This window comes from Arvicanthis niloticus, chromosome 17 (genome assembly GCF_011762505.2).
Source record: "Arvicanthis niloticus isolate mArvNil1 chromosome 17, mArvNil1.pat.X, whole genome shotgun sequence".
Lineage (NCBI taxonomy): Eukaryota > Metazoa > Chordata > Mammalia > Rodentia > Muridae > Arvicanthis > Arvicanthis niloticus.
This window is the reverse complement of record NC_047674.1, coordinates 29,177,320-29,198,804: the sequence shown is the minus strand read 5'-3', so window position 1 is coordinate 29,198,804 and position 21,485 is coordinate 29,177,320.

Here is a 21,485-nt window from a genome sequence, read left to right as displayed (position 1 = left end):
ACTTCCCAGACACTTATCCAACGTCTGGTCTTTATTCAACTTCTGCATTGAGCTGAGTCAATATTGGGTTTCAGTTTCTGGGGAATGAGGGTCAGAACTAATTTAGGTTGTGTCTCTCCGGGGCTTCCTTTCTCTCTCTCTCTCTCTCTCTCTCTCTCTCTCTCTCTCTCTCTCTCTCTCTCTCTCTTTCTGCCTTGTTACCATCCCCTTGATGATAACACTGTTCCTTAAAAGATCTTTAAAATACAGACCCTTAAAAAGAAAAGCTTTACTATTTTAAGAGCCTGTTGGCCATGTGGGTTGACCCAGGCATCTTGGAAGACTTGGGGTTTTGTGATGGGACAGATCCTGTCCAAGGCCCTTCTGCAGTTGCTAGAAGGAGCTCCTATCTCCTGGGTATTAGATAGCAGTAGCTGTGTTAGATTTAACTCACCTATAAGGTCAGGAAGCTCCACATTAGTCACTGGTATCCTAGAAGCTGTGGAAGTGAAGCCCAGGAGCAGGGAATTCAGAGCAGACCCTCGAGAAAACACATCCTGTGGGACTTAGGGAATGTGGTCAGAATCTGCTATCAGGAAAGGAGGGGATGGGAGTGTAATAAGAATTTGTTTCCTTTAAAAAAAAAAAAAACCCCACTAAATAGGAATGAGCTTTTATTTTAATCCCAGGTGTGGGGACACCAGGTGTGCTGCTTCTGACTGCAGCAGGTGACTATGATTTGCCTCGTGCTCTAGCAGGGGAGTGATTTTTCCAGCTGCAGATAGTTTCTGTGATTGTGTGACATTTGGAATTCTGGAGAATTTTCAGAGAGTATATAAATGCCAGGGCTCTGAGAGGAATGGTGGGTGGTTTGTGTTTTGTTGTTGGTTTTTGTTGGTTGTTGGTGGTCATGGTTTGTTAAGTAGTCACAAGCCAAAATAGAAACAATAAGAAGAGATTAGATATTCTGACAGCAAACATCAAACTTGCCCTAAGGAACTTGATGTCCCCTAATCGGCATGAAGCAGTCTAACTATAACATTGCCCACTTTCTCCTCTATCCTTTTCTCTCTCCTATCTAGTGTTACAGGGTTGAAAGGGTGGAAGAAAAGGGGGAGAGAAGGGTGGAAGAAAGAAGACCCCATAAAATAGCAAAAGAGCAGCTGCATGGGATGGATTCTTAGAATCCAGTTCTGATCTGGCCACTGAGATGATCATTTTCCATCATGGAGCTGTGGGGGCAGGGCTGGGGCTCAATCAGCACCATTCATCGAGAAGAACACATCTTTGTTTCTATCCTTGCTGCTGATTCCTGGCTACAGACTTCTGGGAGCTGTTGGAGGATACTTGGTTCTTCACACTTCCTGCAGACACTATGGTTTGTGAGATCAGGTGATTAAATCTGGCTAATGAGGTATGAGAACAGCAAGACCTCTCTCTCTGTCAGAGCCTGTCATCAGAGCCCTCCAAGATCTTCTTGCTATTCATCCTGTGTCCAATGTGACCAGGTGGACACACAGCAGCTGCCTCCTAGCCTGGGTCTCAGAGTCCTTTAAATGAAGAGAAAGGATCCTCTTGCTTGTCTGGAACAGCCAAGTTGCTGGAGGGGCCCAAGAACCTGTGCTGTCTCAGCCATGGTTGTACAAGATGGGCTATGGGCGCTCTAATTCACCCATTCTGTCCCCCATTCTGACTCTTTAAAAAGTAACCATTTGTTTTAGAATATCCGTAGATGGGGAAGCTGAGAAGGCAGCGATGAGTCTCCACATCCTCCTCTTTCTCCATCACTAATACATCACAGACCGGGGGCTCCTTTGTCATAACCAATGAGCCAGCACTAATGTGTTATTATGAACGAAGATTCATTCTTTTCTCTCATTTCCTTAGTTCCTAGCAAATCGTTTTTCTGCCCTTGCATCTCCTTAATCTCTCCCAAACTGGGACAACTCTCAGAATTTTCTGGGGTTTGAAGGTCTTCATCATTTTTTTTTTCTTTCATCATTGACAGTTTGAGAGATGCTGGTCAGGAATTTTATATACTGTTCTCCAAAACTAGCACTTACTTGGTGTTTTCCTCATGGTTACACTGGGGTTATGAATTGGTGAAAGGAAGACCCAGAGAGGACCACCAATGAAGGATTCGGACTATCCAGATGACATCACTGTCTATAATTTGACCTTGTCCAGTTCTTTGAGGTTAGCTTTCCCAAGTTTCCACATTGGGGAGTTGTTTTGTCTTCCTCTCTCTTACTTAGTCTTTGAAAGAACAGTAGCTCCTTTTCTGTCACTGTGATAAGGAAGAGATTATTTAGCTTAAGTTTCTGGAAGGATACAGTGCAGTCATTGTTGGGAACTATGGCAGCAAGTAGCAGACATGATAGCAAGGGTAGAAGCAGAGACCCCAGGACTTAAGCTAAATCAGGAAGCAGAAGGAGCAAACTGAGAATAGCAAGTGAGTTTGATACTTCAAGGCCCATCCAAAATGACACACCTCCTCCATCAAGGCCCCACCTCTTGAATCTTCCCAAACAATGCCACTAGCTGGGGACCAAATACTCAAACATCTGAGTCAATGGGAAGCATTCTCACCCAAAGCACCATAAGAATTTGCTAAACACAGCCACACGTAAGTGAAGGAGGAACAGCTACCTACATTATCTAGAATGCATGTGAGGAATTTTTCTCTTCTTGCCCATTTATTTTATTCAATCATTTGCTTGTATCAGCATGCAACTCATGGATAGTTACTTTATACACTGTGTTATAAAGTGTATAAACCCTATAGTAGGTTGCTACAGTGTTCAAAGTATCCTAGCTTTCACCACTGGGAACTCATCCAGTTGTCAACTATGTTGCTTTGGTACACCCTCATCTTTATGTTCTTTGGATACATCCTTTTTCTTCACCACACTACACTCCAGGCACATCTTGCTTACCCTTTGTCCCAGCTCTAGACTCAACCACTGCTATAAGAAGCCCTTGATTCCTCTTTGGAAAAGATCAAGAGATTAGAGCTCAGGTTTTGGTGCTTGGTTAGATACCATGAAATTCCATCCTAATACACAACAAGGACTGGGAACCAGTGAGTTAAGCCACAGTCCTCCTTGGTCTTGTTACCCAGGAGAGCTAACTTGATTGACAGCTAGCTTTTTGTGGTTTTGCCATGCTCAACACAGCACAGGACTCCACCAGCTGCAGCTGTCATGAACTACACACATACATTTTCACACACATTCAATAAAAATTGGCTTTTATGAGGGAATATCTATGAATTGTTCATTACAATGCTTAGTGTAGTTCAAGTATTAGCAGGATTAATGCTCTAATGCCAACTTCTCCCAGAGCTCAGTCTTCTTAGCACCCAGAGGTTATAGAAAGTAGGGGGTTTATTCTCTCAGATACCAAAACCAACTGAGGATCTAACCCAATAAATATATCAAGGCACCATAAATACATCATCTGGGACCAGTGAGAGTCCTTATTTGTTTTAAACTGTTTATGTGTTTGTGCATGTGTATGTAAAGTAGGGTGGGTGAATATGTGCAACTGAGTGTGTGTGTGTGCACATGCATGTGAGTATGTGTACCTCAGTTTGGAGGTGTGAACAACTGTACATAAGGATATTGGTAGGTATGGTATTGTTTGTGTATGAGAATCAGCATATGAACATGCGGGTGTGAGTTAGTGTGTTTGAGTGTGTGGATAGGATGTTTTGGGGTGGGGCGTGAGTTCGTGTGTGTGGATAGGATGTGTGAGCGGGTGTGTGAGTATGAGGGAGTGTGAGTTCAGAATGGGACAGATAACCACTTTAACACACATTTCCTTCTCCATTCTACACAGAACCTTGGCAAGTGCCTCACCAGAGCCATCGTACCCCCAAAAGAAGATTGGCATTTCCTGAACAGGGGCTCCTGGTGTAACACATTGCCAAGCCTCCTCGTCCTCCATTTCCTGAAAATCTAGGTGCAGCACAAAGCAGCAAACATTTTTCCTGTCACCACCAATGATGACACCACAAGTTCCCAGATAGCAGAGTTAGTTCATCACAATAATTAAAAATTTCCTGATATCATACCAACCCCAGCTAATTATTCCCTTGGAGACAAAGCAGATTCACGGAGTGTCACTGTCAAGAGGCTTCTCCCTGCTCAGAAGCTCAGACACACACTCTGTGACAGTCACATTGCCATGGGTTCCAGACAGGCTTGGTGACCTGGGATGTGACTGGGAGACAGAGGTGTCAGTTACCACTGTAGTAGCTCAAAGTGCTCTCTGTTGGCTTGCTTCTCCTCTAGCTAAAAAACACCAGAACTCTGGGGACATGCTAAGCTAGCCCTTTGCTGATACCATGACAAGCCCAAAACAGTCTCATCCTGGTTTGGGGTTCCAGGGGGTCAGTAAAGAAGCTCTCATCTCCAGCTCTTCCAGCTGCCCAGACACGGTAATAGCACCCACTATCTCCAAGGTTCTCGTGCACATTCTTTGAGCGCCACACTGACCAGCTCAGGGTCACCGACACACAGTCACTTTCCCACCCCCCCAGGCAGGACTTTACACAGGAGGCCTTAATACAGTGGCTGGCTGTGAGAGAAGGGCCTAGGCTCAGATGTGGTTCTCAAGCACCTGGGACAGATGGCCATCCCTCTCTCTTCGGGAACCTCAGCTCTCTAGTGAAAATGAGAAGCCAGAAGTGAGAGCTCTGCTCACGCTCTGACGTGGGAAAAGCCACAAACCCACAAAGACTCATTTGATGAGAAGAGGAAAATTGGTCCGGAGGCTATTTTTTGCTGAGTGGGTGCAATGGCTGAAGTGGACTCTGGGTTTTCTTACTCAAACTGTAACTACCTGTTATGTTCTCCTTTCACGAGCGAGAAAGTCCCTTCTCAGGGGAAAGTTCAGTCAGCTCTCCTATCTGGTGGCTCTCTGCATTCATACACTCTTTCTTATAGTAATTGCTGCTTCATAGAAAGGTCTCAGTTCCTGTAAAATGGAGGGGAAGGTGCAGAGATTTGCTGGGTGCCCGTGCCCCACACATGCAGTCTCAGTACTGTTTAAAACCCCCACCAGGGTGACACATTCCTTACAACTGATGAGCTCCAGAACACACCCTTTACTACCCATGGTCTGCTGTGTCTTCAGCGTTTGGAATTGGACAATCTATGTGTTTGGTCCAACATATAATGACACAGCCCCATCCCATAATATGCATGGTAGCTTCCTGCCCTAACCCCTCTTGCTTTGCTTCTTCCTCCCTCCCTCTTTGAGCCTGGCTTGGCTACCACTCATCTTGCTATTGTCTTCACAGTTTTGAATGTTCCAGAATTCAGAGCATATGGCACGCGATTATCTCAAGACTGGATTCCCTTTCTTTTAATCTTTGAGGCAGAAATTTACCCAGAGTAGAGCATCTTGGACTGGAGAAATGGATTAACATTGAAGAGTACTTTGCTCTTCCAGGACAAAGTTTGGTCCCCAGCACCCATATCAGTTGGCTCACAACAGCCAGCCAGTCAGACAGACAGACAGACAGACAGACAGACACACACACACACACACACACACACACACGGGGGTGGGGGTGGGGGTGGGGGTGGGGAGACTTGGTGAGTCCCAGACTATTCTGTTTTATTGAACCAGGTAGCCAGCCAGAAAACAAGCCTTGGACATAGAGGAGTGATGGGAACCAACTGTCATCCTGTGGCCCTGCCTCCCTTCACAGCCGGTCTTCCTTGGCACCTTTAGGGATGTTCTGCCCCTCCCTTTCTAAGCACAGCCTCTCAGCAGGAAGGTGGTGAGCTGCCTGGCCAGCATAGGCAGTGTGGGGATGGAGGCTGAGTAAATCCTACCAAAGAGCAAACACAAGGAGGCTGTAGCTCAGGGGCATACCACGTGCCTAGCCTGTGCAGAACCTCAGAGTAGGGGGGTAAGGTCTGGAGGTCTGGGGGTGGGGTAGGGGTGAGGGTTGGGGCTCCTACTCCAAACACCTAACAGTTCGTAAATAAAGTATGTGACTATGTCCCATCCCCCCACCATGTGATTTGCACATGTGGTTGCCTTTATATTTCAATTGTTTTTAAGAAAATCTATATATACTAGGGAATGCAGGCTCCAAAAACTTTAAATTAAAAAAAAGGGGGTGGGGTGGGTGGAGGATGCCAGTGATCAAACCAGTTTGCCTTGATGAGGAGTATCCCAGCTGTGTCGGGCAGGGGGAGCTGCTGTCCTCCCGGCAGAAAGAGATACAGTGTATATAGAGAATTAAAAAACAGCACTAAGTCTAGCTCAAGCGCATTGCCCTTCACCACGTCACAGGTCAACAGCGTAGGCGACAAATGTTTCCCACAGGTGCCCACTGACGCCAGGCTTCTTTGCTAGGAGACCCAAGCCAGGCCTTGTTGTGCCTGGGTGTAGCTCCTGGGACATCCTTCTCTATAGAGGTGGCCCTCTGTGGGTGGGGGTGGGGGGAGCAAGTGGCGGCTGCACCCCTCCTTTTCTGAGTACTCTGTTTCCTTTTGGCAGTTCTTTAATGTGAAGTTTCCCACCTTTGCTTTGAGTCAGCCTGCAAGCCGGCTTGTTGCTCCTGAATCTAAACTCTGCAGACTTGATGTCTGAGTTCAAAGGCTGGAAGATGCTGGAGGCTCAGAAGAGTCAGGGTTCTAGTTCAGATGGAGACTGAAAGCTTCCCCCTGGAAAGCTTTCACATCCTGGGGGTGAAAGCTGCTTCCCACCACCCGGGCTTCCCTCTTTACTCTGGAGACTGACACCCATGACAGAATAGACCTGTTTTACTAGGTCCACTGGTCTATATGTTTGTTTGTTTGTTTTTTAAATTCAAGTGAAAACCTTTTATATTTCCAAAATTTTGTCTGCTTTTTAATTCCAATGCTAAGCTAACTTATTTATTTATTTATTTATTTATTTACATTTCAAATGCCATCCCCTCTCTCCATTTCCCCTCCCTAGGAACCCCCTATCCCATTCCTCCTCCTCTTTTTGCTTTTATACCGTTTGAATTACATGCAAGTATTAAGGTCAGTTTTAGGTTGAGGAACTAGCAATGCAATGGATGCAAATAGTCAAGGAACAGGCAAGACAATAAACACAAATAGAGAACAAGCAAGGCAATAAATAAAATCCTGTGATCACTCCTGTGATCACTGTTTCTAAGGGCTTATCAGGATGATCAAAAAATCTGAGCCAAATTCTCTGTCCTAGCCCAAAGTCATTTTCATGTCCGAAGAGTACTTCCTTGTTCTAGACTAAAATTTAGATTCCTGCCTGAAATTACTTCTTTGTTCTAGCCTAATGTCAGATTCTTGCCAAGAAGCCCATTTCCTTGTCCTTGGCCAATGTCAGATTCTATATGTTAATCTTGTCCCAAAATACCCTCACAGAAACACCCAGACCTGTGAGCAAGCGATTCAAAGTCTCCATCTTTGCTCTTCACAGGCAAGGAAGGAAGCCTTGGGTAAACCTTCCCTAATCACTTTGGCATGCATGCATGTGCGTGTGCGTGTACGTGTGGGTGTATGTGTATGTAGGAGGGTAGGGGGAAGGTCTGATCAACAATAAATGTAGGGCAGGTTTATCCAAGGCTCGGGAAGGAGCTCCTGAGAGAAGCAAGATAGATCGCTGACACCTGGGCAGGCCATTTGTGTTCTCTCTGAGCCTGTACCCACATCTCACATGGGCTCTGTGGACACCCCCCTTCCAGCCAGCAAATGCAAAGCACTGGTTCCCTAACCACCATTATGGCTGGTGTGGGGAGGGGGAGGTGGGGTGCTGGGAGGGTTCTGATCAAGGGAAACAATCTTTTCTTTTTTAAGCTTCAAGACATGGGGCCTCTTAAGGGTAAATTTCTTCAGATCACACATCTTTTACTGAACTAACTAACTTGTGGGCCAGAGTCACAGGAGGCTAAAAATCTTTCCCTACAAGACCCAGCCATCTCCTAACCTATACCTCCTGGGCCCCAGGACTAGCCCAGTCCTGGATTTTCCAACCTTTTACTCTGATGTAGTGTCTGTCTTTGTTATTGAGGTGCATATCCTGAATGCAGCAAAATGCTGGGTCCTGTTTATATATCCAGTCTGTTAGTCTATGACATTTTATTGGGGAATTGAGTCCATTGGCGTTAAGAGATATTAAGGAATAGTGATTGTTACTTCGTGTTATTTTTGTTCTTAGAGGTAGAATTATGTTTGTGTGGCTATCTTCTTTTGGGTTTGTTGAAAGGTTTCTTTCTTGCTTTTTCTAGGATGCAGTTTTCCCCCTTGTGTTGGAGTTTTCCATCTATTATCCTTTGTAGGACTAGATTTGTGGAAAGATATTGTGTAAATTTGGTTTTGTCATGGAATATCTTGGTTTTTCCATCTATGGTAATTGAGAGTTTTGCTGGGTATAGTCTCCTGGTCTGGCATTTGTGTTCTTTTAGGGTCTGTATGACATCTGCCCAAAATCTTCTAGCTTTCATAGTCTCTGGTGAGAAGTCTGGTGTAATTCTGATAGGTCTGCCTTTATATGTTCCTTGACCTTTTTCCCTTACTGCTTTTAATATTCTTTCTTTGTTTTGTGTATTTGGTGTTTTGACTATTATGTGACAGGAGGAATTTCTTTTCTGATCTAATCTATTTGGCATTCTGTAGGCTTCTTGTATGATTATGGGCATCTCCTTCTTTAGGTTAGGGAAGTTTTCTTCTATAATTTTGTTGAAGATATTTACTGGCCCTTTAAGTTGGGAATCTTTTTTCTCTTCTATACCTATTATTCTTAGGTTTGGTCTTCTCATTATGTCCTGTATTTCCTGGATGTTTTGGGTTAGGAGCTTTTTGCATTTTGCTTTTGTTGTTGTTGTGTCAGTGTTTTCTATGGTATCTTCTGCACCTGAGATTCTCTTTTCTATCTCTTTTATTCTGTTGGTGATGCTTGCATCTATGACTCCTGATCTCTTTCCTAGATTTTCTATCTCCAGGGTTGTCTCCTTTTGTGATTTCTTTATTGTTTCTATTTCCATTTTTGTGTCCTGGATGGTTTTGTTCAATTCCTTCACCTGTTTGATTGTGTTTTCCAGTAATTCTCTAAGGGATTCTTGTGTTTCCTCTTTAAAGGCTTCTAGCTGTTTACCTGTGTTCTCCTGTATTTCTTTAAGGGAGTTATTTATGTCCCTCTTAAAGTCCTCTATCATCATCATGAGATGTGATTTTAAATCAGAGTCTTGCTTTCCTGGTGTGTTGGGATATCCAGGGCTCACTGTGATGGGAGAACTGGGTTCTGATGATGCCAAGTAGCCTTGGTTTCTGTTGCTTATGTTCTTACCTTTGGCTCTTGCCAACTGGTTATCTCTGGTGTTAGCTGGTCTTGCTGTCTCTGACTGTGGCTTGTCCCTCCTGTAAGCCTGCATGTCAGCACTCTTGGGAGGCCACCTCTCTCCCAGCGGGATTTGGGGATGGAGAGCTGTGGCACAGGGTCAGCTCCAGGCACAGATGGAAACCGGAAAGATGAGGAGCCATGTTCAGTCCTCAGCACCCATATGGCATCCATAACTCCAGCTCTACGGGATCCATACTGTCTTTAGAGTCTTCAGCCTGTAAGGGCAACTAGGCACATACACATCTAGTGCACAGACATACATGCAGACAAAATACCCACACACATAGAATAAATAAATAGTAATGGTAATAGTAGTAGTAACAACAACCCCTCTCCTTGGGTGGGAGCTGTGTGGTCCCTAGACCAAGTGTCTGTGTAAATGAGCCAGTGATTGCTAGGGAACTGTTGGCACCCATAGATAGGTTACTCTGCCTGCCACCTGTTGGTCGTTGATCTCTGGCCTGAGATGCTCCTGGTTGTTGCTTCCTATGTGTTGGGTTTGTGTGGGGAACCGACAGAAGGCTGCTATCATCCTTTCAGCCATCTTGAACCATATACCCCCGATAAGAGATGTGATTACAATAGCCTACAACAGCTGAGCACACTCTGATAATCTTGTTTTAGATACCTTGGGTGTGTGAGATTAAAGGTGTGTGAGATTAAAGGTGTGTGAGATTAAAGGTGTGACTTAGAGATCAGATTTAGAGACAAGACCTAAGGGCATGACTTAAAGGTGTGACCTAAAGGCACGGCTTAGAAGTGAGACATATAAAAGGCGAGAGGCAGACAAGAGAGTTCAGAACAATTAGGACAGTACAACTGAGAACAATTTGGAGTAACAGAGATTCAGACACTAGGAGTAGGAGTAGACATTAGACACTCGGAAGAGAACAAAAAGGAGTACAACTAGGAACTAGGGACTAGGAACTCAAGACTTAGGATTTGGACTAGGAAGAGAGACTGAAGAATAAACGGGATTGACACACACTCTGTCTGGTCTCCATTCTTTGAGTCCGTCCTCACTCTCTCTCTCTTGCTGAACCCCGACCCGTGGACTGGAGCGGCAGCTTGGGCTGGGATACAGTGGCCGCCAAGCGCGGAGTGGAGAGGGCTGCAACATTTTTGGCCTCCCCAAGTGGGGCAGCTTGGGCCTCAACTTTTTTGGCACCCGAACAGGGACTCCAGCTTAGGCCTCAACAGGGGTAAGATGGCAAAACAGGCAGAGGCTCAGAGGGGTCTGTAAGAGCTCAGGCTTCTGCTCCGGTGGGAGTATGGAGAGCAGAAAGGAAATCAGTGCTGGTTCAGGGCATTGGGTGTACAGCTACCTGTCCACAGAGTTGGATCCCAGAGGCTCAGGAGGCACTGGGTGCCCATCAAGGCTCTGTTATAAATCCTCAGGGAGCACTGTCTGGGTAGAGAGCCCAACCCTAGAAATTAATGGGCTTGGCCTAGTGCCTTGTGGCACATTTCACAGCCACCATCTTATCTAGTGAGGAGGTAGTGAGGGCCACAGGCAGGAATGTGTGCCTGGCCCAGCTCCGTCTGATGATGCTGGGCACAATTTATCTTGCTCCTTACACCGAGCTTCTGTTGGAGGAACACAGGCCGCACAGCCCAGCACAGAGGTTCAGGGCTTTAGTCCTGGTCTTCATCTCAGTCTGCCCTGCTCAGGAGGGTGTGTCCCAGGAGGGTGTGTCCCTGGGGTCTGCTCTCAGTACCTGCTGTGACACCAGGTGTGGGAGCTCTCAGGAAGGGAAGGTAGATGGTGGAGAGGGAGAAAGAACCTCCAGGCCTAGGTGGTAACCACAGTGGTGGTCATATACATCTCAAGTCTCCGAAGGTAGAGAGGCATCATGAGTTAACAACTTTTCTCAGTTCTTGCCTCACTACTGGGAAGTACTTGGGTTATCTCACTGACGGTAAAACAGAAACCTACTGTTGCCATCTGGAGAAGAACAGTATGTTCAAGACCAAAACTGAGTGAGGATTTCCGAAGAAGAAGGAGGAGGAAGAGGAGGAAGAGGAAGAGGAAAAAAAAGGTGGAGGAGGAGGGGGAGGAGGAAGAGGAGAAATGGTTGGCTTAGAAAAGTATGTGTGTGTGCATGGAAGTTAATATATCAGGCAATATATTAATTATATAATACATCATGAATATAATGCATGTTGTGTGTATTTTATATAAGACTTAGTGTACAATATATACTGTGGGCTATATTCCTTCAATGTCATCTTTCTTATGTATTTGTTCTGTGATGATCATCTGCTGATCTAAAATCTCCTGGGAGTACAAGGTCCATCCCCACTTCCTGTACAGCAGTGGTTTTCAACCTTCCACACACTGTGACCCTTTTATGCAGTTCCTTATGCTGTGGTGAACCCCCCCAACCTGAAAAGTATTTTTGTTGCTACTTCATAACTGTAATTTTGCTACTGTTATGAATCGTTGTGTAGTATTTTTGTAGATAGAGGTTGACCAAACAGGTTGCAACCCACAGGTTGAGAACAGATACCGAGCTGTGGTATATCCCGGAAGAAGTGTTTTAGAATGTTCCATTTGTAAATGCTGGCCAACAAGGCTCCACCAAACATGTCTGAGATGGGCACGGGCTTGGTTACCCACCTGTACCTGGGCACCCACAGTTGTGTGGGTATACCTGACTGGACTCCTTCAGTGCAGGGAAGGCTGGACCAAGGTTCCATCTTGTTTCAGAGGCTTCCTCATAAGGTACTGTTGTACCGCAGTTTCCTCAGAATTGAAACATTTCCTTCAGCAGGGAACAGGGAGGCTTCAGATACAAAGGGAAACAGGTCTGAGAAAACAAAACTTGCAAGTCTCAGGAGGCCCCACCTGGGCTGTATAAAAAGACATAAACAACTGGGGGCGAGATTCTGACCATGAGCTGAAGGGCAGAGCGTTTCTCTGACTGTCTGGCTGTCTGAGTGGTGCAGAGCTCCTGGCTTCCAGTTCTCACGAATGGCCACCATGTTGGGGTCATTTCTCCCTGAGGCAGCTGCTTCTCAGTCAGCTCAGCTCCTTGTAGTCACCCCTCCCCCACACTCCTGATAGTGGACCTTGGTAAAAAACCCATTGGTTCACCAAGTTGGACACTGGTGCTATCATTCCTTTGTCTCTTGTGGGTTCCCTTTCTGGGGCAAAGAGATGTGTGTGTGCCCTAGGAAGAGATGGTCAAGCTCCAGGTGTCCAGATGAAATGAAAAAATGACAATGTATCAAAGGCAGAGTGCGGTATAATAGCTAGCACTGTGCTCATCACCACCGAGGATGTGCTGTGAGGAAGAATAAGAAGATTGCCAAGTCCAGAGTGGATGACCTTGAAGGGTCTTGGTTTGCTGTAACAGAGCTGCCAACTCATTAGCCCTGCCTAAGACCAGCTGGGTGTCCCATGCTGTATCATCAAGGGTGGCCATGTATGGAGGTTCCACATCAGAGGCTTGGAACTCAGATCTCAGATATTTGCAAACACCACAAATTCCCACCAATCTTCCTCAGTGAACTGATGGGAAAATTAAATGTCATCCTGGGTGGAAAGTTCCCGGGACAACTGTCCAAGGTCAGAGTCTGCCCTTCCTAGGGCATGTGTACCAGCCAAACTTGCTCTTTCCATCTGAGCCAGCACCACTCCTTTCAATCTGCATCTAGATTCTGCTGCCACAGGCGCCATGGCAGAAGGCTCTGATGGTGGTTGTGGTCTGGCAGAGCCCAGAGGAGGTGGCAGTCAACACCCACAGCCAATCTCCCTAACCTTGGGCAAGTCCAGCTGTGCTGTAGCTAGGGGTTGCTCTCAGAGGTCTGTTCCAAGAAGGCCCAGGACTAGAAATGTCTAGTTTCTCCAGTAAGATAGTCTCAGACCAAGACCTCAAAGTAACAGAGGGCTGGAAGCTGGGGTGGGACGAGGGCTGCCCAACCACAGGCCTCTGGAGTCTAGAGCCTGGTGACAGGCTCCTGCCACAGAAACATAGATGCTGTGGCTTCCTGGACTCAAAGAGGCACCTATATCTCACCCAAATTCACAGCAACCCCCGAAGAAATGGGTCATCTCTTCTCTCAAGTGACAGAGAGGCAAAGAAAACTCCTCAACATGGCTTCCAAGTGCAGCCGCTAAGCCTGGCTTCAAGTCACCTCCAGAGACTGTAAATCTCAGACTTGAGGGAGGGTGCTTGCTCAGTAGACATGAGAATCCAGATATCTTAAGAGGTGTATATCTGCTCAGCCTAAAAGAACTAAAGGACCCCTTTCTTTAGAGCATTGTACTACACTAAGACCTGGGAGCTGGGATGATGTTAACCCGGGGCAAGGTTGCCTGAGGTGGGGTAAAAGGCCAGGCCCCTCTATCCCCAGTGTATGAATGTAGATAAGGCTGCCTAACTCTCCCAGATTCCTTGCTGCTCTTCCTCTGTGAAGTGTAACAATAATTGTGGAAATCCCACAGGCTTCTGAACAGGTCACACATGCCAGCTGCTGTGGCTTGTCCTGGCTGTCACTATTATTATTGCCCCTTTGATAATGGCTTAATCAATGGTGGCCGTGATCATCCGATATCCACTCCCGTCTTCATTATCTGGAGCTGTCTTGGCATCTACATCTGGCCTATGGCACTCATTCTTTTGTTTTTATCAGTTCCTAAGAAAGCCTGCACTTTGAAGGTGGAAGGCAGAGAAGAGTCACATTCATTTCCTGTGGACCAATGGGAATTATGCCTGGGTAACCCATTGCTATCCCATGGCTAGATGCTGGTGGGGAGCAGAGAGGATGGGAGAGGGGGGTGGGCAAGGGAGCATTGGAGATACTAAAGATCAGAGGGCCTCTGTTAGGAGGGTGACCCTGGCAGGACTCTGGTGGCCTCCCTTCCCTTACACCAGTGTGTCTCAGCCTCTCAAACGCATTGTGTTGGCACTAGCTGGCTGGTCTCTATCCCTGACCTTGTGATTAAGTTATGAGAGGGGCCTAGGGTTTGTACAAGTGAATTCCCAGATGATGCCATGCTGCCAGTGTGGGGAACAGGCTTTGAGAGACAATGCTTTAGTGCCAAACCCAATAATTCATCAAACAAAATCACTGGTGGGCAAAAACCAAAGTCAATGACCATGAGAGATGAGGTGGGGGTGGCTCTGCTGGACACCCCCAAGGCACAGTTCCAAAACAAATGGAAATTCTCCTTTGGCTTCAGACCAAGCACCAAAGAACAGACCTCATGGGACTGTGTCCTCAAAGAATAGATTAGAACCATACAGCACTTAAGGCCGTGTTTCAGTGAGCCCTTGGGGACCCCAGATTGTGAAGATGCTGGCCTCTCTGACTCTCACTTGGCTTTAGTTACTCAGAAGCTCCACTCCTGTGCCCACAGCTCACCTAAGTATCATATGCATCAACTCCAAACCAAGGTGTACAATCTCTAATACGTGAATAAGACAAGCAAGGATCTGGGATTCCAGGCAGCTCACCCAAGGTTGCTCAGCTTGAAGGATGGTTCTTTGACACCATCCCCTGCAGATGGAGCCTGAAACTCATTTACCACCCAGGACTCCCTACTCCCTCCTGGCTTTGACCTTGATTTATTGGACAGACATTTCCTTCAAGAGAGAGGCTTTCCAGGAGCTGTGAGCCAATGTGGAAGGTACAGGGATTTTAGTCATTAGAATAGATGACAATACTCAGAGTAACATTTCAGAGGCTGCCTCCTGGTTCAAAGGCTACCATGTTGAGACCCTTCACTTCCAACAGCAGAGATGGACTTGTCCATAGAAGCTCAGCTTTGCAGGAAAGGGAAGGTCTCACCTCTTCTATAGCCAGTTAGTTGGTTCCCAATCTGAACCAGTCCAGACAGGCATCTTAGCTGAACTTCCTTCTTTCCTGAGAGTACAGTGACCCCATGTGGCTATGGCTAGGCACAGCAACTTACAGGGTGTGACAGCTATTTCTTCCCCACCAAGCTGTGTTGAGCCTGTCGTACAGTATCTCCCTGGCATGCAAGTGTGACCCTGCAGTGAGGTCTGAGTGCATTCCTTCAGGCCCCACTGGAGGGGGCATGAACACCATGTTCAGAGTGGCTGACCTTCAAGTCTTTTTCTGTCCTGTAGGCTCTCACCCTTACCTCTTCACACGCCCTCCCTGCATCTTAGAGACAGATGAGATGGAGGGAACTGTCCTGTGACCCGTAGATTCAGGAAGTGGAGATGGAGGACCTTTATACAGAATTGGAGGGTCTACATGGATTGTTTAAAGCTATAACCCCCCACCATTTATACATACAAGTGGGCTGGAAGCACTAAGGAAGCCTCTCCCATCGCCACCTTTGTGCATGGTAACAGGGAGGAATTGCATGTCCTGTGGACACTGCTGTGCTTGGTGCAGCTTTTTTCTTCCCCCACGTAATATTAAGTCCCCTGAACATAGGTAGGTGGTTCAGTGGGATCCGTTCACACCTTCTGTTTTCTGTCCCTCACTCCCCTTTCTCTGGCTATAAATAAAACCTGCCCGAGACAAGGGGTGGTGAACTCTGAACCACTTCTCCTCGTGTCTGTTGGACTCAGTTCTGAAATTGCAAACACAGTCAGCCAAGTTCCCGCCAGACTAGACTGCTGTGATGTGTCCTGTAAGAGTCATACGTGTGGGTTCTTAACGGTGCGTGAAGACTGGCCTCTAACGTTTCTGAAACATTCCTTTGGAAGAGCATGGTGCAGCCACTGCCTTACATGAGAATGGCAGGGCATTAAAGAACAAGGGCCATTTTCCCACCTAAACCGTTATTTTCTTTGCTCAACTGCTGCTCTTCTCATCTCAAGGGGAGGCTCTCCTGTGGCAGATTTGTGACTATGAATGTAGACAGTGGTGATTAATAATGAATTATAATTATATATATATGAATTGATAGAAGATATGATTTGGTATTGGCTTCCAAAAAGGACTCACCCAAGAGCTCTTAAAACTTGAGCTCTCTTCTATCCCCAGTGTTAACTGACAGATTATAGGACAGAGAATTCACAGCTAGACTATGACATACCATTAATTGAAAACTAACCAGAGATTATGGCGTGTCTCAATGTAGTCCACTGGGAAAATAGATGTCTTTATGACCAGATCTTTCAACTGACCTCTTCCATCAGAAGGGTGATTCTGCCCAGGTCTTCCAAGGAAGAGAAGTGTCTTGGGAAGGTCTAGGAGAGCACCGAAGCCTTTTGTTGTGGAATCTTAGCTCAAACTTGTCATCTATGTTGATGAATCCAAATCTTGCCTGCAGCTAGTACCCTGGTTTCTGTCCTTGCAGTACCTCAGAATTTCCAGTAGATGGCACAAGCCACACCCCTCTACTCACCTCCAGCTCGCCACCAGAACTTAATTGAAAAGATGCTCACTTCCTCCTTTCCATCTCCCTTCTCCTCACCTGTCTCCCATCTTTCTCTTTGACCAAAAAGAGAAAGACAAACAAACAAACATGAAAAACAAACACTCAGATTTTCTGTTGGCCTCGCTGTGAGGATGAACTCAAAGGAAGCCACTTGCAAAGTGAAGAGGGATGCTACCTTTAAGGATCATAGGACAGGTGAGAAATGGCACCGTGAGCCCTCTGGGTGGCCACTGGCTCTTGTCAGCCACAATGCAGCTGCCTTCACTTTTCAAAATTCATCTTGTACCAAGGACACCTAGATGCTGAGTCTCCTTTGTGACTACAGCAGACGACCTCCCATCCCTAATCCCACTTGGCAAACAGCAGTCTAAACCCACCGGACTGTTTCCCTTAGACACCCCTCAGACAGCCTAGAAAAGAAGCTGTTTGGCCTTTTTCTCCTCGACGTTCCTGTATCAATCTCCAGCAGAGGTGTGTATGTAAAGAATGGGAAACCATGTGGACTCCAGACTTTGACAAACAGTAGGGGAGGATATATTGGTTTGCTTTTCTGTTGCTGTATTTAAATACTGACCAAAACTCACTTGGGGAGGAAAGGGCTTATTTTAGCTTACAAGTTCGTCCTCAAGGAAACCTTAGGCAGGAGTCCAAAGGCAGGAATCTGGAGACAGGAACTGCAGAGACAATCCAGGAACACTGTTCACTGGCTTGCTTCCCCAGACTTGCTCAATTACCTTTCTTATACACCCCAGACCCACCTGCCTAGAGGTTGCATTGCCCACAGTGGGTGGGGTTCTCTTCCACCAATTAGCAATTAAGAGCATGTCCCACAGACATGTCCACAAGCAAATCTGATTGAGGTAATTCCTTGATTGAGATTCCTTCTTCCCAGGAGTGTTGAGTTGACATCTAAAGCTAATGGCAGCTAGCCGTTAAGGTTTAGGGTTAAGGTTAAGGTTCTCAGGGATATCCTTGGCTACACAGGTCAGTGCCTCTCAAAGTTCCCTTATGGTATTGGCTGGCTAGACCTTGGGCGACACTGGGCGTGTACAAGTGCTGTAATGCTGTGGAGCATAGTTATCAAGTCAGAGAAGAGCTCCTGAGGTTTGGACATGGTTTGAGGACACCCTCCTGCCCCAGGGTCAATGCTCTGGAAGCTTGGTCCCTATTACGCCGATATGAGAGAGAATGAGATTTTTTGGAGGTGTGATTAGATTCCTGGGCACAGAATGGATTAATGCTGGCCTTGTAGAGTTGGTTGTCAAGAGTGTGTTGTTACGAGAGAGTAAGACTGGCCTTTCCTTGGTCTCTAGCGTCTCTTCTTGCTGTATAGCCTGTTCTACCCACATGTAAGTGATTCCCTTTCCGTTTCTCTGCCACGATGTCACTCAACCAAGGGCGCTCTCGCCAAAGGCTGAGCCGATGAAACTGTACACCTTGGCCTTGCAGCTTCCAAATCTGAGAAGTGAATAAACTTTTTTTCTTCGTAAGAAGAGATTTGAGTATTTTTGTTATGCCAATAGCAAATACACTAAGGTTATTTCTAGAACTCAACCCTTCCATTCTTCTTCCTTCCTTACTCTCTCCTTCATTCCTGTGTCTTGTTCCATCCAGTTCTGGAGACACAAATGCCTCGGGCCAGTCCCTATACTGACTGTATCCTAGATTGGTGAGAACTGCTTCATGATGACCTGTCCTACAGGGCCATCAACACCCGTGCAATTTGAACATGGGTTTGATGGTACTCCTGTGTCTGGGCAAGGACTTGTGCCACAAAAGAAGAACTGAGCTTTGACGTCTAAGATGCTGGGTGTGGCTAGGAACACACCATGGTTATTTACTGTGTCTCAGGATCTCTTGAATTACCACATCTTTCTCTCTCCCTGGGGATGAAACGGTGTGAGACATTGCACCTGTTCTTTCCTGACTGAACTGTGATACTCCCCAACTCCTCTCCCCCAAATGGAGCAATAGTATACATGGTGCTAGGCAGGCAGAGCCCTACCTCTGGTCCTGATGGCAGGAAGGAGCTCTATGGCACAGATTAAAGTAGGCCCCATCTCCCAAAGTTTCTACAACCTCCTCAAACCCTGCCATGATCTGGACACCAGGCATTCAGAACAGGTGCCCACGGAGACAGTTCATATTCAAACCATGAATGAGGGAGGGTGTGGTCAGTGGTCCTGGAAGCTTCTGGAGAAACAGCTTTCCATTTCCCCCATCATCGCTGTAACAAATAAGCATCAGCAGTGAGCCTGGGAAGAACACATGTAAGGTCAGAAGGCGAATAGGGATCTAACTGGGCTAAAGCCAAGGTGTCATCCTGGCTGAGTTTCTTCTGAAGGGCATGAATCCATTTTCTTACCATTCCATCTCCAGGGAGCATATACCTCCACGTGCATAGTCCCTTCCTCCATCTCTGAAGCCAGCAACCACATCACACAGGCCATTTCTGCCCTCTCATTTCTCCTGTACTAGCCTCTGACACTTACGTAATGTACCCAGGATCATCCCACCACCGGGATCCTTAAAGACTAGTCTCTTTCATAAGGCGTAGAAGACTGCTTAGGGTTCTGTAGGAAAATACCATAAACTGGGTGCCTTAAACAAGCGATGCTCCTTTTTAACAGTTCTGGAACAAGCTGGAAGTGCACGGCCATGGTGGCTGCTCCTGAGGTACCTCCTTGGCTGGCAGATGGCTGCTCACATGGCCTTCCCTCTGATTGTGTATCCCTGGTGGCTCTCTTCTTGTAAGGACCCAAGTGGTTGGGGATTAGAGCCTTAACCCCACTTAACCTCAGTTATCTCAAGCACTTTAAAGTCCCATCTCTCTACAGTTATACTCTAAGTCACTAGGAGGTAGGCTGTCGACATGTCGATTTGGGGGAACATATTCAGTCATAAGAGATTCATGCACATAGATCCTAGGACCTGGGCAGTTTGTGAGACAGCATGACTTCACCTACTTGTTCAATAGGCTCATCTAAATGATAACCAAGCACAGATCTCTTTATCTCAAGCCACGAGAAAGACAAAAGCAAGGGAAGGCTTCCCTGTTTGTCTCAGCCTGTCAGTCTCCTGGGTGCAGAGGCTATAAAGTTGCCTAAGGGAAGTCCACACAGCATTTGGTTGTGCCCCCGGTTGGTCTTTAGTTGCCAATACTCCTCTATTTCTGATGCTGCCAGTAGACATTCCTTCAATGATACTAGCTTTTGTTCTCTCTGCAGGCTGCAGCCTGCACATTCCACAGCTGGGAAAGATGTTGCAGCTGGAACGCACCAGATGGACTCTGGTGCACAGAATGGTTATTAAAGCAAGCCCCTGGAACCGACATTGATGGAAGGGAAAGAGAGGCAGTGTGAGTCAAGAGAGCAGTCAAGTCACAATGCCAGACCATCAATAAGCTCAATGGCCAGAATGATCCCTCCGTGATGGCCCATGTCAGGCAGAGCCCAGGCTTTATAGACTCATATTGATTAGGCATAGATTTGAGCTGTTCAGAAAGCGCAAGGCAGCCTGTGCTCAGCCAGCTCTAGAAGGAGCAGAGAGCGGGCAGCACAGAGCCAGGAAGGTGTGTCTGTGTGTTAGCTACAATCCACCCTAAGGCCCCCTGGTTTGCTTTCAAGGGTGAATTCTGGAAGCATCTCTTGCAAGATCCCTGTTGACTTATCTTCTCAGGGAAAACTTGAGGAGGATGGGGAGGGGGTCCATGGCTCAGCGGCATAATAATCGCCCAGTCATGCAGGAATTTCTGTATCTGATTTCTGGGATCGTAGAAAAAGAAAATGGTAGAAAGGAAATTGTATGCCAACATCTTTGGCTGTGTTGCTGTATAGACCCAGGGCTATCATTTGTGTCTCACAGTTTGCATCTATATTGTCTGGTTTGCCCATCCTCACCTATGCCTCAGATATTCCCAATGGCTTTACTGGGAGGTGTGATCTCCTCATCCTCCAACTAGGGTAGCTACTCTTAGCCATGACCATCCACACCAAACAAGAGATATCTCAGGGGTCACTTCTGTTCCATACCTCTTCTCTTCCCCATTGTGTTGTGTGAAGGCAGCTGGCACCCCTTTCTCTTACTAGCTAGATACTACCTCTCCCATCAGGAAGACAACTGTTTCTGGTCATTCTTAAGTGCCCATATTGAAATGGCAATGTGTGATTCAACTAGTTTCTTGTCATGCTTCCAGACAGAAGTCTCCCTTTAGAACCAAGTGTTTTGATCTTGAAAGCAGGCACTGAGGGTGATGGGAAGCATAAATGTTCCAAGAGGTTCCTGGGAGTTTGAGGTACCACTCCTTGGTTTTCCTGTATGGGGACAGAGTACTGTGTAAAGCTGACTGACTCTAAGTGCCTCCTGATTGGAGAGTGGCATTCTGTCTTTGCATCTCTGAGTTGGCCCTGTGCCCTTAACAGGCCACATTGACTGTGAGCCAGGATGGTTCATGAGATGTTGTCCTCTGGTTACAGACAGTTCTCATACCTTTATTCTGTAATAAAGATCTCCAGGTCTTTGACAATGACCCAGATACCCAACATTAAATATACACTAACACACTGGGAGCATCCTAGTGGCATTTCTGAAGAGCTCTGTGGTCAGAACAGCCAAAGGTATCTACTCCTATTAGAATGAGTTATTGATCTTTTTAGGGTGAAAGGGATCCAGTGCAGTCAGTTTGTTCTAAGCTCAGACTTGTCTCTGTTATGGCAGACTGGAGATTTGTAGAGCAGTACATGTCAACTTTGGCAAATGAATGTATCATCAG